Genomic DNA, 15,474 nt, shown 5'->3' with positions numbered 1-15,474 from the left:
GTGCCGAGTGCATGCCGGCCAGGTGGTGCCACGTGGTGCAGGCGGCCGGCAGCGTCCCGGGCCTTGGGCACACACACATTTGCTCTATGAGATGCACAGACATTTCCCCTTACTTTTGAGGGAGAAAAAGTGTGTCTTATAGAGTGAAAAATATGGTAGTTACTTGTAACTGGGCAAGTACTTGCCCAATTTTTTATTCTGCAGGCCTAAGCCTCAGATCTTTCAAATGTTCAGCAGTGTCCTTGCCTGCATTCTCCCCCTGTCAGAATTAGGAAGTTAGAGGAGCACCATCAGTGGAGATTTATGTGGTGATTTGGAGAGACTGATAGTTTTATCTCCTCTGAAGATGGGCTTCTCCTTCAGCCCTTGGAGAGGGAAGTATAATATATCCTATGACTTCTAACGGGGAGTCACCAGAAACATCGAATTCAACCTAAATCCACTTTCAGTGTCTGAATTCTGTAAATTCTGATTTTTCAGAGCTATCAGATGTTTGGAGACCTTAATTTGGAAGCCGACTGTGCCTACATTCACTCAGCACAGTGTTCTTTTCCATTCACTGAACAGATGGTTGGGTCTGTCATCTCTGACAGTGCTGAGCACCTGTTAGAGAAGGTCAGGATTCAGTATATACCCACACCACAACTGCTGCTTTCAAAACTGACTGCATCAACTGTTCCGTGTTGTTGGAGGAGACCTTTCCATGGATACCCCCTTTGGTGTGTGAAGATACACGCCAGTAAGCCCGTTCATACACAGACGTCTACTTGCATGCATGCTTCGGACGAGAAACATGATTTCATATGTGTTTTTGTTTTCTGTTGCCAGTGAAGTTAATTTTCTGTCTGAAATTAACAGGGGATCCTGTAAGTCAAAACATTTATAGTCTAAACATTTTCTATCAAATGAGCCAGCGTATTTTAAAACAAAATTATGAGAAACCAGTACACAATTTTTAAGAGAGAGGAAAATAGGCAGCATCCCTACTACCCCTGCTTGGCCTACTAAAAGCAAAGTTAAAGGTCAAAGGGGTTTGTATTGTTTCTGAATTACTGTATGACTGGAATTTTGTTAGCTCGAGGCGGTGCCAGAGTAGATGATTGCATACATAGCAACAATCTATAAGCTATTTAAGCCATGGATAATTTAGGACTAGCAACTTGGTTTGCTGTTGGGTTAACTCTGATGTTACTCCTAAGCAAGCCGCAGTTTCATTTTGGATGTTCCTTCTGCTTTTTTCAGTTCACTCACTCTCACTAGATATCTGCAGATACCAAGTTTTAAACTTCTGAACTTACTTATATTTGGGAAACAGATCGGTGCCTTCTCAGTGTCTTGTGTTCTGACATGGATCTTCCAGCAAGCATCCCTTGCTGATATTAATGGTGGATGTATATAGCTAGCAATGCAGTAATGTAGCATAAAGATTCAGTTTCTTTGAATCAAGAGATGCCCTGCTTTAATTTGAACCAATGGCTGCAAGTTAAAAAGTAAGGAATTTTGATGAACCCTTAACATTTCGTTATAATCCTGCATGATATAAACATTTCCCCTAGGTGGAGCTCCATATTCAAGAATTGCTTTTAATAGTAAGGTGGTGGTGAATTTTGGGGGAGAGAGACCCTTCTTTGTCTCGCTGTTCTGTTTCTAAATCAGATTCTTTGTGTGGAAACATAAAGGTCATTACACCTGTAAAACACAGATTTATTATTAAAAATTGTTCATACTACTGAGAGAAAAGAAAACCTGTCTACTGCATACTATAATCTGTTTTGCTATGGTTCAGTTGACATAGTTGCTAGGCAGCCATTGTGTTCCATGTTCTGCTGATCTGCTGGAGCTTCCCCAAACTGGTGCTCACCATCTTTCCTAGCCAGCCGTGCCGGTGGGGGAGATGCTGAGTTGTAAGCTGACATCTGGAGGGTACAAGTGGGGAAAGTTCGATCTACAGGATGGCGTAGACTTCATTGCAAAGTACAAATCTGTTTGATTCTTCTGAATGAAATAGTTCTTTCTAAAACTGTAGTTGTATGTTTTTAATCATGTATGTTGTTCATAACGTGTGTGTGTGTGTGAGAGAGAGAGAGAGAGAGAGAGAGAGAGAGAGAGAGAGAGATTGAGAGAGAGAGAGATTATGCACGGATAAAAATGTGGAAAATATGAAAAGTAACAATTACTCAATGATATGGACTGTATACTCTCTATCCTATAAACATATCTCTTTAGGGTTGCTACAGATTTAGTCATGCTTAAAGCAGACCTGTTGAAATCAATGGAACTGTTAGTCATTATTAACTTAAATTCCATTGTTTTCCATGGATCTACTCTAAAGAAAACTAAGAGCACAATCCTATTGCAATTCTTTCAAGCAGGAGAATCAGCAGAGGCTCTCTGCCCCCTCCCCCCGCATTTTCACTAGAGAAGCCTCTTTGGTTAGAAAAGTAGCAGTTAAACTGCTCTTCCATTCTCTCATACATTGTTGTATTTTTGTATTATTTCATTTCCTGTTCCTAGAAGAAAATGGATAAAAGGGAGGCTCACTGTGGCACCTAAAAGCATCCTATTCTTGGCCGTACTGTCTGGCTTTTATAAACTTGTGAACATAAGGCTGTGATTTCCTTTAGGAATTGAACCATTTCATAATTGGTCTTCCACTCTTTCTGCTTTTGACTTTTCCTAGCATTAGTGTCCTCTCCAATGAGTCTTGCCTTCTCATAATGTGCCTGAAGTACAACAGCGTCAAGTTTTTATTAATTTATTAATTTATTTTTTTATTTATATCCTGCCTTTTTCCAACAAAGGGCTCAAGGCAGCTTGCATCATTCTCCTCCTCCATCTTATCCCCACAACAACAGCCCTGTGAGGTAGGTTGGGCTGAGAGTCTGTGACTGGCCCAAAGTCACCCAGTTGGCTCCATGGCTGAGCGGGGACTCGAACCCAGATGCTCTGAGTCCCAGTCCCATGCTCTGAACCACCACACCACCCTGGCCCTGCAGTGTGTCAAGTTTGTCATTTTTGCTTCCAGGGAAAGTCCCAGAATGCTCCAGGGCAAGACTCATGGGACAGTCACGCTAGGGAAAGCTGGAGGCAGAAGAGGAAGACCAAATATGAGGTGGATTGATTCCATAAAGGAAGGAACACCACTGAACGTGCAAGAGCTGAGCATTCATTCATAGGGTCACCTTAATTCAGAGACAACTTGGCAGCGCATAACAAAGCTGTCCTCATAATATTGCTTCATTCTGTAATTTGTATTTTCACGAAAGTTAAAGTGCCTCTTTGCATATGCTTCTTTTGAGTTCATTCCCCACCAGTGATTTTTGAAGTACTAATTTCGGCTAATATTTGGCACATATTTGGAAGAGGTCTTGACCTTCAAACTGAGCCCTTAATGACTGCAGGCTGTAGAATGCATCTGATTGTGTGAAAAAATAGGCACATATTGTACATAAAGTATGTGTGGCCATGCCCCCCCTTGCTCCCCCACCACATTATAGGAAGAAAAAGAAACAATTTGGTTGCCGATACATTTCAGCATGTACAATTGTACAGCTTTAACAAAATCCATGTATTGTTATAAAATCAATGCATATGATGCAAGCCTCATGCCAGATTTAGTTACTTTGCATATTTATCCCTCCTATCTGAAAGGTGCAGTAATATAGTATGTCAATTCGGAGAGCTTTGCCACTGGAAGTTTAGAAGTACCCTTTCAAATGTCCCCACATCTATTCTGCCATTAGTGTCTGTCTAGTCAAACTGTCAAGTAAGTTTATTTTTCCTTAACAGGTACTTTTTTCCTCATGCGTAAGAACATATTGTATGAAATCTATGGCGATCTGAAACACTTTATATGAAGTACATGGCAATACTAAAATAGGATATCAAAATGTGATGTAGATTGGAAGGGAAGTATCAGTTGGCAAGAAAGAGCACTTCATCCTTCCCCCATGCTATATTTTCCCCTGATTATTCTTTACCATTCCTCCCTAAGTTTTCTTCCAGCTGTGTCTCATCCAGGAGATAAGCCCAGGGAGCGATGACTGGGGTATGCCAGGGGTTGCATCGGGGAGCTAAACATTTGCCTTCCAAGCATAGAATCTTCCCTGCAAATGTTGCCCCACATTATCTTACTCAAAAATTTATTTATTTATTTATATGCCACCCCATTCGCAAAAAGCCTTGGGGCGACTTACAACAATAATAAATAAACATAAATAAACAGTTTATACAATTAGAGTTTAAAAACTGGAAACATCTCGGCATGTGAATTTAAATTTAAATTTAAACAAAAAAACTAGGGAAAAAAAACAAAGAAAAAAATACATTAACCCTCTTTATGGTTTCTATCCATGAATGAATGTTCCATTTCAATGGAGTAAATGTTAGCATATACAATTTCATGAAGCAATTTCATGATTTTTTTCCGTGGAAATTTGTAATGAATCAACTCTGTCTTGATTCATTCTATGTGTATCAATGGCTCCCTGCATAACTTATCCATCAGCAAAATAGAGTCACAGCAGGATAGCTAGTATGTTCTTCACTTGGTTATATGTATATTTTTAAACGTTTTATTAAAATTTTAGACTACTATTAAAAACATCAAACATCACGTACATCAGATTTACTGGGTCAGCCCCCTACTACATATTTTTTAACATTCTATAGTCAAATTTAAATCAGTTTATAATAACTTGAAAACATCTCTAAATTTATGCCAAGTACCGTTTCTCCAGCCAATTATTGAAAAAATCCCAAGTTTGATAGAAGTCAGTGTCTTCTTTCTCCTTCAACTATAAAGTCAGTCTATCCATTTCTGTGCAGTCCAGAATCTTTCTTAAAATCAATTCGTCGGTGGGTAGTTCCTCACTTTCCCAGTATTGAGCAAATGCAATCCTCGCCACTATGATTAAATGTAACACCAAATACATTTCCTGTCTGTTAATGTCTTCCGATCTAATGCCTAACAAGAAAACGTCATTATCACAAGTCCACCACATATGATAAAAAGTAACCCACTTTATGTTTACATTTCCAACATCTATTTGACATATTTGGAAACATCTTAGCTAATTGACTTGGTGACAAATACCATCTATAGAACATTTTATATAAATTTTCTTTATATGAAGTTGCTAATGTTACCTTAATATTTCTTTCCCATAGTTTTTGCCACTTTTCTAGTTCAACATTATATCCAAAGTTTTGTGCCCATGTTATCATAGTTTCCTTAACCTGTTCCCCTTCCATTTTCCTGTCAAGTAAAAAATCATATAATGTTTTAATCATTTTCTCATCTGTTTTAAGCATCACTTGATCAAATGCTGTTGTAAAACCCCAATGCTTTACAATCTTTAGCATATCTTGATTGCATCTGCACCTTATACCACCAGGAGATATTAAGTCCCTGTTCTTGTATTTCTTGATCTAGTTTCAGGCCACCGTCCTTATCCAAAATATTGTCATATCTTATGATCCCTTCAAATTTCAATACATTTGGATATACAAAAGCTTCCATAGGTGAAAGCCATCTTGGTAGTTTATTATACACTTTTAACTTTAGTTTTTCCCACACCGACATTAATGATCTTCTAATAAAATGACTCAGAAAATGACTAGTTTCTTTTCACTTGGTTATATTGTCCACTCTATCTTCTAGGCCCACTGCTGCTTAAAAAAAAAAGATAATCCAGCTACATGTCGGATAAAGATGTCCTCAAACTGGTTATCCAGCCCATTGAAGAAATAACTAGGGAAAGGGTGGGGAGATCAGATAAGATGTTTTAGATTGTGGAGATGTATAATAGATTTATAGTGCCATTGGCTCTTTATAAAATGCCAGAAAAGTATTTTTGAAACCCTTCAATGCTTGTTTGGAAAAATAGAACTGAGAAGCCTAGTACAGCTCTATATCCAGACATCCATCAACCAGGTGATGGTAAACTTGTGCAAAAATGTCAGATTCCAGTAACATTTTTACACTGTTGGCAAGAAGATCAAAAGTGTTACGATACAATGAGGTTCAGAAATTTGCAATGGCATGAGATTTTTGTAACCTGTGCCTCACATGAAACAAGAAGTTCTATATAAAATCCTACCCTGTGGAAGATTAATTTGTAAACCTTCGTGTTTTCTGCCTTCTAAAATGTGCACACACATTCTAGTGCATTTAGGTATTCAAAATAAGTTCTAAAAATCCAAAGCTGCAGAAGCTTCCTCTCCAGCCATTAGCCCTTTCTTCCTGGTGAGCCCACTGGTCCATCACTGAAGGACACCACAATTTCTATAATCCAGTCTTACTCATTTTCTTTAGCTATTCATGAATTACCCCATCTGTGCATCTACTTCAGGTTTATGTCCCTCCGCAGGAAAAAAAATAACCAGCTGTGCCAACATATGTCTGGGTGTTGCCTGTTAGACCTGTGTATTGTCCTTCATAACTGCATGCAGAGGGTGGGCTGGACTTGGCCTTCATGGGGCTCTGGCCAGAAAGAAAGATCTCATCAATGAGCCGTTTCTGTCCTTGGCGGAACAACCTTGCGGAAGAGCAGTGTGCCAGAAGTTGCGTACCTTGCTCTGGACTGGGGGACCTCTGACATCACCCTCCTCACTTTCAAGCGCTCCATTTAAAATTAAATTCATGTATGTGCCCGTTTTGCTGGCTCCTACATAGATCTCTCCCTGTGTTGGCATCCGACTACAGACGTTTACCAAAACATCAGAGTGGAGAGATTTCTTGCAACATTCTAAGTGCCCTTTGTTACTAATTCAGTTACTTTTTGTTGCTTGATTTGGTGAAGTATCTCATGCTGAAGCTTCATACGCTACATAAGTAACAGGTGCCTCCTATTGTTCAGGGGAAAAGTTTACTGGCAGAGCTAGTGTAGCGTAACAGCTGAGAAATGGAGCTACAGATCTGAATGTTGCCTCTGCAATCAGCTGAGTGGGCCATTTCACATCATCCAACCACTTGCCATGACCCGCTTAAGCCCTGGTGAGCACTGGTGCATGTGGGCAGCCCTGTCGTCGTCGTCGTCATTGCATTGCCCTTATAGCCTGTCTTTTTCCTCTTGTGAGGAACCCAAGGTATAGCTCAGTTTTATTCTAAGCAATTGGTGGGTTGGGCTGAGGGTCCGTGAATGGCCCAAAGTCACCCCATAGCCAATGGGGACTAGAATCCAGATCTCCCAGGTCCCCAGTCCAACCCTCTAACCACCACACTGGCTCTTAATATTCAAGCCACGATGCAGCATGTTGTACCGCTGCAAACCAAGACAGGAAAGCCATAATCAGACTGAGTGGCTTGCTCAGCATGATTAGCTGGTTTGCATGATCATCGTAGCCTCCCATGACTCATTTAAGCCAGGGTGCATGTAGGCAGCCCTTTTTAATATTCAGAAAGGACATCTGGAGTAGAGATGAGGCAAAGGCTGCATCATTCCCTTCACTACCCACAGTTAACCTCTCCAAAAGCTTCCTTCTTGTGAGTGCCTTTTAGTTTAAGCCTCTGGGCCTCTATTTCTTAGGCACATGCAACGGATAGTTAGAGCATTAGGTTATTGTGCCTCAGGGAGATTTAACATTAAGGTTCTGCACTCGAGCATCACTGTTTCCTAATGCCTGGTTTTGTTTCCATTATGAATAAAAAATGATAATGAAACAGAACTTGGGGTTTGGATGTCTTTGCTACCCATTTTCTATAAAATGGAGATTAGCACTTTTATTTTAAAAAATCCTTAAACTGTAATTGCAGTCTTAACTTAAATTTCTTTGTGTGTTAAATGCATGTATCACCGTGACATCCTCTGTGGCTGCTGATTCTTTTAGCCCATACAGAAAGAGCATACCCATCTGACTTAATTTACTAGACTTCTCTAGTTCAGCAAATGAAATAACCAGTCAATTGGTGTCATTAATAGCAGATGCAGACTGTGCTGCAGAAATCAAGAGACTTGCTTACATACTGTCCTCCCATCTGCTGCATTATACTTCATCTTCTCATTACTTGTGCATATTTCTCATTGTACTTAGCTTTCAATTGCATCTTTATTCCCCCTTAAAAAATAATCCTTAGATCACGGGGAAAGTCAGAATTGAAACATATCATTCTTTGTCTTAGAAATGCACTCTATAATAGAGGTGTGCCTTCTGTAACAAGAAAAAAAGTCTGTTGCAGCAAATTCAAAGGCAGAGTACTGAAGGCTAAGTCAGATAGTTGCTAAGTAGTGGATATGTTTATGCAGTAAGAGAAGAAGAGATTGGTTGGCATGTTTTCCTTGTGCTTGTGAGCTTTCCCTGCAACATTTGGCTGTCCATTTTTGGAAGAATAGCAGAACTTTGGTGTCAAAACAGTAAGGCTCCTTTAATCATACGTGAAAATCCTGAAGGCCACATGTTGCCCACCCCTGCATTTATCTTGATTTAAACAAGCAAAACAAAAAAAAAATGTGGGTTACAAGTATAATAAATCCAGTCACATAATTATTTGTGAACATTCTTTCCATCGGTCCTTTGTCTTCAGATGTATCTGTTTCACTACGAAGGGAAAATAACCTACAACAGTAGGACTGTAGCAATTTCTAGCTTTGTGGAAATTTTTGTTAAAAATGAAATGTAAATCCAGCCAAGATTTGCCTGAATCAGTCTATTAGATGAGAGCAATGCACTGTAGTAAGTTTGAAACTACACATTAAATTCACTACAATTTCTACAGTATAAAGAACTTTTACAGACCTTATAATGTACCCATAAAATCCTCTGTTCCATTTTATGGGAGAAGGAGCTGGTGGCTTGCCCAAAATACACAGCAATATATCCCTGAGCAAGGGCTTGGACTAAGGCCAAGTCTAACTCTGCATTGCCTGTGCCAACACGAATAATGTATTTCATGTTTAATTTGTTTGGGATTTTCCATACATTTTCACTTTCCATGCCAAAATCTTGAAATTACAATGGAATTAGACTAATCCACTTTACTAGGCAAAGGAAATATTTTTATAACACTAAAGGAAGACCAAGTGAGAACCTTGTTGGATGCTTGTTTTCCCATGACATAGGACAGCCAGTTTCCAAAGCTGAGATGTGCTATAAAGAAGGTATGTCTGGTAGGGGAAACAGGCAAATTTCATAGTAAGCTGCAGTCATATGAGCTGTACCAGAACTACTGAGAACAGAATCTCTGGCCATAGATCAAAACGGAAGACTCTTCAGACAAACTGGTTGCTGCCTCAAAGCCCAGAAGAATCCAATGTGGTGTGGCCAAAATGTATCACGCTTCTGCAACATCTCTTTCCCTGCCATACCACACAAAGAGTCAGTCTGATGCATATAATATGGGCAGATTGCTAAAGAATAAATGCTGATGTTTGCGGTGGGATGGAGGGACAAAAACCTTAATTCTTGACACCTTTGATTCCTCGGAAGCAGACACAGCAACTCTGCAACTTCAAGAGGAGGTTAAGAGGAGGCTGGCTTGGGATAGTGGAAGCTACTTCTACCCTGTAGCTTTTCAAGACATTGGAAGGCGCTTAGAATCACAGAATAGTAGAGCTGGAAGGCCACTGAGTCCATCTCCCTGCTCAGTGCAGGACCCCAAGCTCGAGCATCCCCGACAGATAGCTGCCCAGCTGCCTCTTGAATGCATCCAGTGTGGGGGAGCCAGCCCACAACCTCCCTCGGTAACGGGCTCCATTGTCATACTTCTGTAACAGTCAGGAATCTTTTCCTAATTTCCAGCCAGAATCTGGCTTTGTGTAACTTGAACCCATGGGTCTATGTCCTGTAACCTGGGCTGACTGAGAAGAGATCCTAGCCTTTTGCTGAGTAACAGCCTTTCAAGTATTTGAAAAGTGCTATCATATTTTACCTCAATCTTCTCTTCTCAAGGCTAAACATGCCCGGCTCTTTCAGTCTGTTCTAATAGGGCTTTCTTTCTAGGGCTTTTTTTCCAGTCTCCTGGCCATCTTTGTTGCCCTCCTCTGAACTTTTTCCAGTTTGTCTGCATCTTTCTTGAAGTGAAATGCCCGGAACAGGATGCAGTACTCAAGATGAGGCCTAACTAGTGCTGGATAGAGGAAAATTAGCACCTCATTTGATTAGGAAGTTATATTTTTATTAATACGGCCCAATATAGCGTTAGATTTCTTCCCTTCCCTTCCCTTCCTTTCTCTTGCAGCCACAACACACTGTTGACTCATATGCAACCTGTGATCTACAACAAATCCAAGATCCTTCTCACTTGCAGTATTATTCAGCCAAGTGTCTCCTGTCTTGTAACTGTGCAGTTGCTTCCCTTTTCCTAGGTGCAGAACTTGGCATCTGTCCCTGTTGAATTTCATTCTGTTGCTTTGAGGCCAAAGCTCCAGACTAAGAAGATCGCTTTGAATTTTGTTATCGGTGGGGACTGTGGCAGCTGACTAGTTCACTATGCCTCTCACCTTCCTTCTCTCCAAAACCGTATCTGCTTTTGATCTGTTTTAATGGGCTTCTACTTGCATGCTGCGTAATTTGCAATGCACTGTGTGCGTGCGTGCGTGTGTGTGTGTGCGTACAAGCGTGTGCGCACTGGGAGGAGGTCTGGTTGCACATTGTTCCTCATGCACTTCACTCCTATTGGCTCAAGTGGAATACAACTTGTGTTTCTTTTTCTTCTATAAACCCTGATCATTATCTTCAGTTTCATTACTTCCAAATCCAATTTGCCCCTGAATCATCATTATTTTAATGGAAAATGGGAGAAGAGAAGATGTAGAATTTAACACTCCTCGCTGAACATGATGGCGAACTGAGTAAAGTTGGCACAACAGCTGAAATCTAACACTAACCAGAAATCTAATCAAGTTAGATATTGGAATGATGCTTTTTTTAAACATCCTAACATCTGATTCCCCCAGAAACCCACTTCCTTTCCACATACTTCTCATTTCCTTATCTTCTGTGCTTACTTGCTATTCTGGACAGAAAGTAAAATTCTAACCTGCTAAAGTGTACAGCTGTCTGTTTCTTGCCATGACTGCTTGAATTCTGGATTAGACTACTCAAAATGAAAGTGTATTTCAAGATGCTCGAGCTATTTAAATAGCAGGGAGAGAGGATATAGGCTGAAATTTCCTCTTTTCCAACCTTCACCCCAGACATTCAACCCGAGGAAACAGGATGAAAGCCACCAGCACTTCATGCCATTTATCTGCGAATAAACTTTTAAAAAATCCTGCCCCTCTATATCAGCTGGTTGAGGAAAAGCGTTCATTTTCTTTACCGTCAGTTTAATTGTGTGCCGCTACTGGACTAATTAGAATAGTGGCTTGTTCTGAGGTCAGAAATGGAACAAATGCTTTTGAGCCTGACCCATCCTCCTTTTTTTATGCCATCTGCCATTACTATGACGGTGTGCCTTGCTTTTCATGCTTCACTAGAGTAACTAGGATATTCAGAGTAATAGGGCTATTTCTTCCACTAAGGATGAGGAATAAAGACATGGGGAATAAAACTGCTCTGTTCTATTCCTTCCCTTTGCCCTTCTCCAGAAGCTCTTTAGCATACAGTTCTCTGTAATTTTAAAGAAAATTGCCATGGAAGAATGAAACAAAAATGTTTTAAAATAATAATGATACTAACCCAAATCCCCAGCTTGCCACACAAGCAGCTGCAGAAGCTTTCTGTTCCAAATGGGTGATGTAATGGGGCCTTTGTCAGCCAATGCAATAATGAATAATAATAATAATAAAACTGGATTCCAAGCTCGGTCGGGGTTTTGATGAAACTCATAAGGTTTCTGGTGCAGAGGATACAGAAATGAATTCAAGGTTTTTGCTGCACACTGCAGATTTTTTCGGTTAAAATGAAAACAAGAAATAGAATAAAATAACCTAGAGATTAAAATGCTGTAATGCCTGAGCTGCACAACTTGCCAGAACCTTTTCCTGTTAATTCAGGCAGGAGAATTGGACGTGCTCTACCATAAAACTCCAAACCTGTGCTTGTTAATGCTGTGTTTTTAATCTTGTCCTTTCATTACATATATAATGTAGTTTCTTCCTTGGCTTGTTTAACTAGAAATAATTTCATTTAATTTCATTTACTATACCTACTCTATTTTTTTTCACATGGAAAGTTGTGAGTTCCAATGTATAAACAAGAGGCTTGACAAATACAAGGACTACACAGAGAGAGAGGCAGGTGTTGGGCCACATTATCTGGTCATCTCAGATTCTAGTTGCCTTCTGAGCCTCCTCCCCTGGGGCAATTTCCATCCGCGGTCTATTATAGGAACGTCATAACATTAAGAATGGGTACTTGAGCTTGCTGGTTTTCCTCTTCCTTTTCCATCCTTTTTCCTTTTGTGCTGTGCTTCTTTTACTGTAAGCAAGCTGTCTTGTTTTTACTGATATGTAACCTGTGCTTCTGGGATGAACAGTCAGAGTGCCTAGTTCTGTGTTGAAGAAAAAGAAATTAAATGCACTGTTACAAGATGGGGGCTTTTGGCTCAAGATTACAAGTCTTGGAATTGGATCTTGGAATGGTTGTGGATCTCAAACTGAATATGAGCCTACGTGTTATGGATGCAAAAAATAAAAAAATAAAAAGACAAATGCTATTTTGGGCTGCGTTACCAGAAGCATCATTTCAAAATCACATGAAGTTCTAGTTCTACTCTGCTCCGTGCTGGTTGGGCCACATCTGGAGTACTGCATCTGGTTCTGGGCACCACAGTTTAAGAAAGGTGCAGACAGGCTGGAGGAGGGCAACAGGAATGATCAGAGGACTGGAAACAAAGCACTATGAGGAGAGATGGAAAGAGCTGGGCCTGTTTAGCCTTGAGAAGACCGAGGGGAGCTGTGATCGCACTCTTCAAGTACTTGAAAGGTTGCCACAAAGAGGAAGGCCAGTATCTCTTCTTGATCATCCCAGAGTGAAGGACATGGAATAATAGGCTCAATTTACAGAAAGCCAGATTCTGGCTGAACATCCTGTTAAAGCAGTATGGTGATGGAACCCGTGACACAGGGAAGGTTATGGCCTTTCCCACACTGGAGGCATTCAAGATGCAGCTGGACAGCCATCTGAGAGGGTGGTTTAACTTGGAATCCAGTTCTAAGCAGGGGATTGAACCTGATGGCCTTCTTGGCCCCTTCCAACTCTGCTATTCTATGCTTCTTTGTGCTGGAAACTTTTCTTATGGGGCTCTCCAACAAGGAGCCAAGTGTGGTGTACTGGCTAAGAGACTTAGGCAATCTGGATTCTAGTCCCTGCTCAGCTGTGGAGCCAGCTGCATGACTCTGGGCCAGTCACAGATGCTCAGCCCAACCTACCTCACAGGGTTGTTGTTGTGGAGATAGGATGAGGAGGAGGAGGAGGAGGAGGAGGAGGAGGAGGAGGAAAACGATGTAAGCTTATTTCTAATTTCTTCTTATTTTTCTATATTATCAGGGAAACTGACCTGCTACAAATATTGCCCTCCAACACTACTTTCGTCTGGGTTCAGTGGCAGGGTTGTGTCTTCTGGAGATCAGACCCTGCCTTGTCCTTAGGAATTTGAGCATGCCGTTTCCCTTTCAGTCTTACTAGTCACCTTCAGGCACACTGCGATTTAAACAAGAACACCAAGAACCACACAGTGTTGTTTGACCTAACACGTGTGTTGTTGCCTGGGGTACAACAGCAGCCCGACAGGTGCCTGTTTTGGGATTCAACATCCCAATATGCTATGTTTGGGAAGTAGGCTACTATTATTCTATTCCACAAATGCATAACTGAGTTTGGAATGTTTTTTAGTGATGCATCCAATTAAGGTATGACGATGACTGGAATTTCGTGGCTAGCATGGGGGAGGTGAAGTGTGGGAGAAATACAAGCATCTTTGTGTTTCAAGTCAGCCATTCTCTACAGTTTGAAAAGAGGTGCTTCCGTACATACTGCCTTCCTTAAAGAACTGCCTTCCTTATCATGGAAATGCACAAACACACATCAAATTTCGATCTGACGGGTCTGTGCATTTCATGTGTTATATATTCCTTTACAAGTATTTAGAGGCCTTACCAAGCTAATCTTTACTCCTCTTTCAAAGCATATATTTTCAGATCTGATCAGAAAACTCATGCTTTTCAGTATTTCCCTGCGATATGATGGGAAGTAAACAGAGGAGTCTGAACTGGTTGACCTATCAATTTACCATTCCAAATGCAATTCTAATGTCATATGTCTTGCTGAAGAACCATGCCTTTAACATGACAGCAGATAAACATAAACCGTTTTGTTTTTGTTTTGTTTTTTTTGTTGGAGGAGGGTGTTGTCTCTTAAGTGAACAACAGTTAATAAAATGTAATGAACTAAATAAATATGTTGCCATGGTTGCATAATTAGCAATGCTTGCAATCCTCCCAATGCCATAACCCATTGACTAAGGAGAATAGCAGCAGGAGAGCGTTGAGTGACATGACAAAAGCCGAAGTCAAACCCTTGCCTCCTTTAGTAAAGGCGACTGTGTAAGAAAGAAATGAGCTCATTGTGGTTATAGATGAAGCCTTCCATCCAAAGCATACTCGGCCACTGCAGGAAGCCTTTCACAAAATCACAAATGTGCATTGCTCAGAGAGAGGTTTCCAATGCAAATCCAAAATGTCGAAATTCATTTTCACTCTGTGAGCAACATGAGAGTGTAACTCTCAGCACCATCACCTTATCTCTGCTCTTGATTTCTCCTTTCCCCCCTTTCTCTCTCATAATAAGAAGGCTTGGTGTTTTAGCACTGAAAGGATTGTACTACTTCACCCTACATATCTACATAACATGTAGATATAGTACTGATTACTGTGCATGTTTTCATGTTATACTGACCCACCCTGCCAAAAAGCCACAGTGGGTTGGTTGTTGGTCAAGCAACTCACAGAGTTCCCACCAATCAGGCTCACTGTGGCGGGTTTTGCTCCTCCTCCTCCCTTACTCCTCTTCTCACAGATATACTGGTGACAGGGCAGAATTGCCTCTGAACAGTAATGATGCCATACAGTGCTGTAAATTTGCTTGCTTAGGACTTAGCTTGCATGCACCCACTGATTGTCTGCTTTTGTTTTTCAGGACTAAGTTCAGATGGGGAGGTTGGCGTACCTGTGACAGGCAAAGATGACCCATACTGTCCTGCTCCTAGGAATATGAGCCTTTCTGTACTGCTGAAAGAAACCTGTGAGTCGACACACACTTATTTGTTGCTTACAAGTAAGCACAGTTTTGACGTTGCACAACATCATTACGGATCATGGGGCAAATTAGTTAAGACTGCTGCTTTAACTTCCAGTTTCCTGGCTTTGTGGCATCCAAGCCAACATGAGACCATTTTAACTTTGTTCTTAAATTGGCAAGAGTTTTAATCACTGAATTGCCTGATTTTTAAAAAGCAAAATATTATTACAATATTCTGAAAAGGCATTACTAAAACAACACTAAAAGTCACTGAGAGGTGTCTACAAATCAATA

The sequence above is a fragment of the Varanus komodoensis genome, unplaced genomic scaffold, assembly GCF_004798865.1.
Source record: "Varanus komodoensis strain SLA01 unplaced genomic scaffold, ASM479886v1 scaffold18_3, whole genome shotgun sequence".
NCBI lineage: Eukaryota > Metazoa > Chordata > Lepidosauria > Squamata > Varanidae > Varanus > Varanus komodoensis.
Note: the sequence above shows the minus strand (reverse complement) of the source record.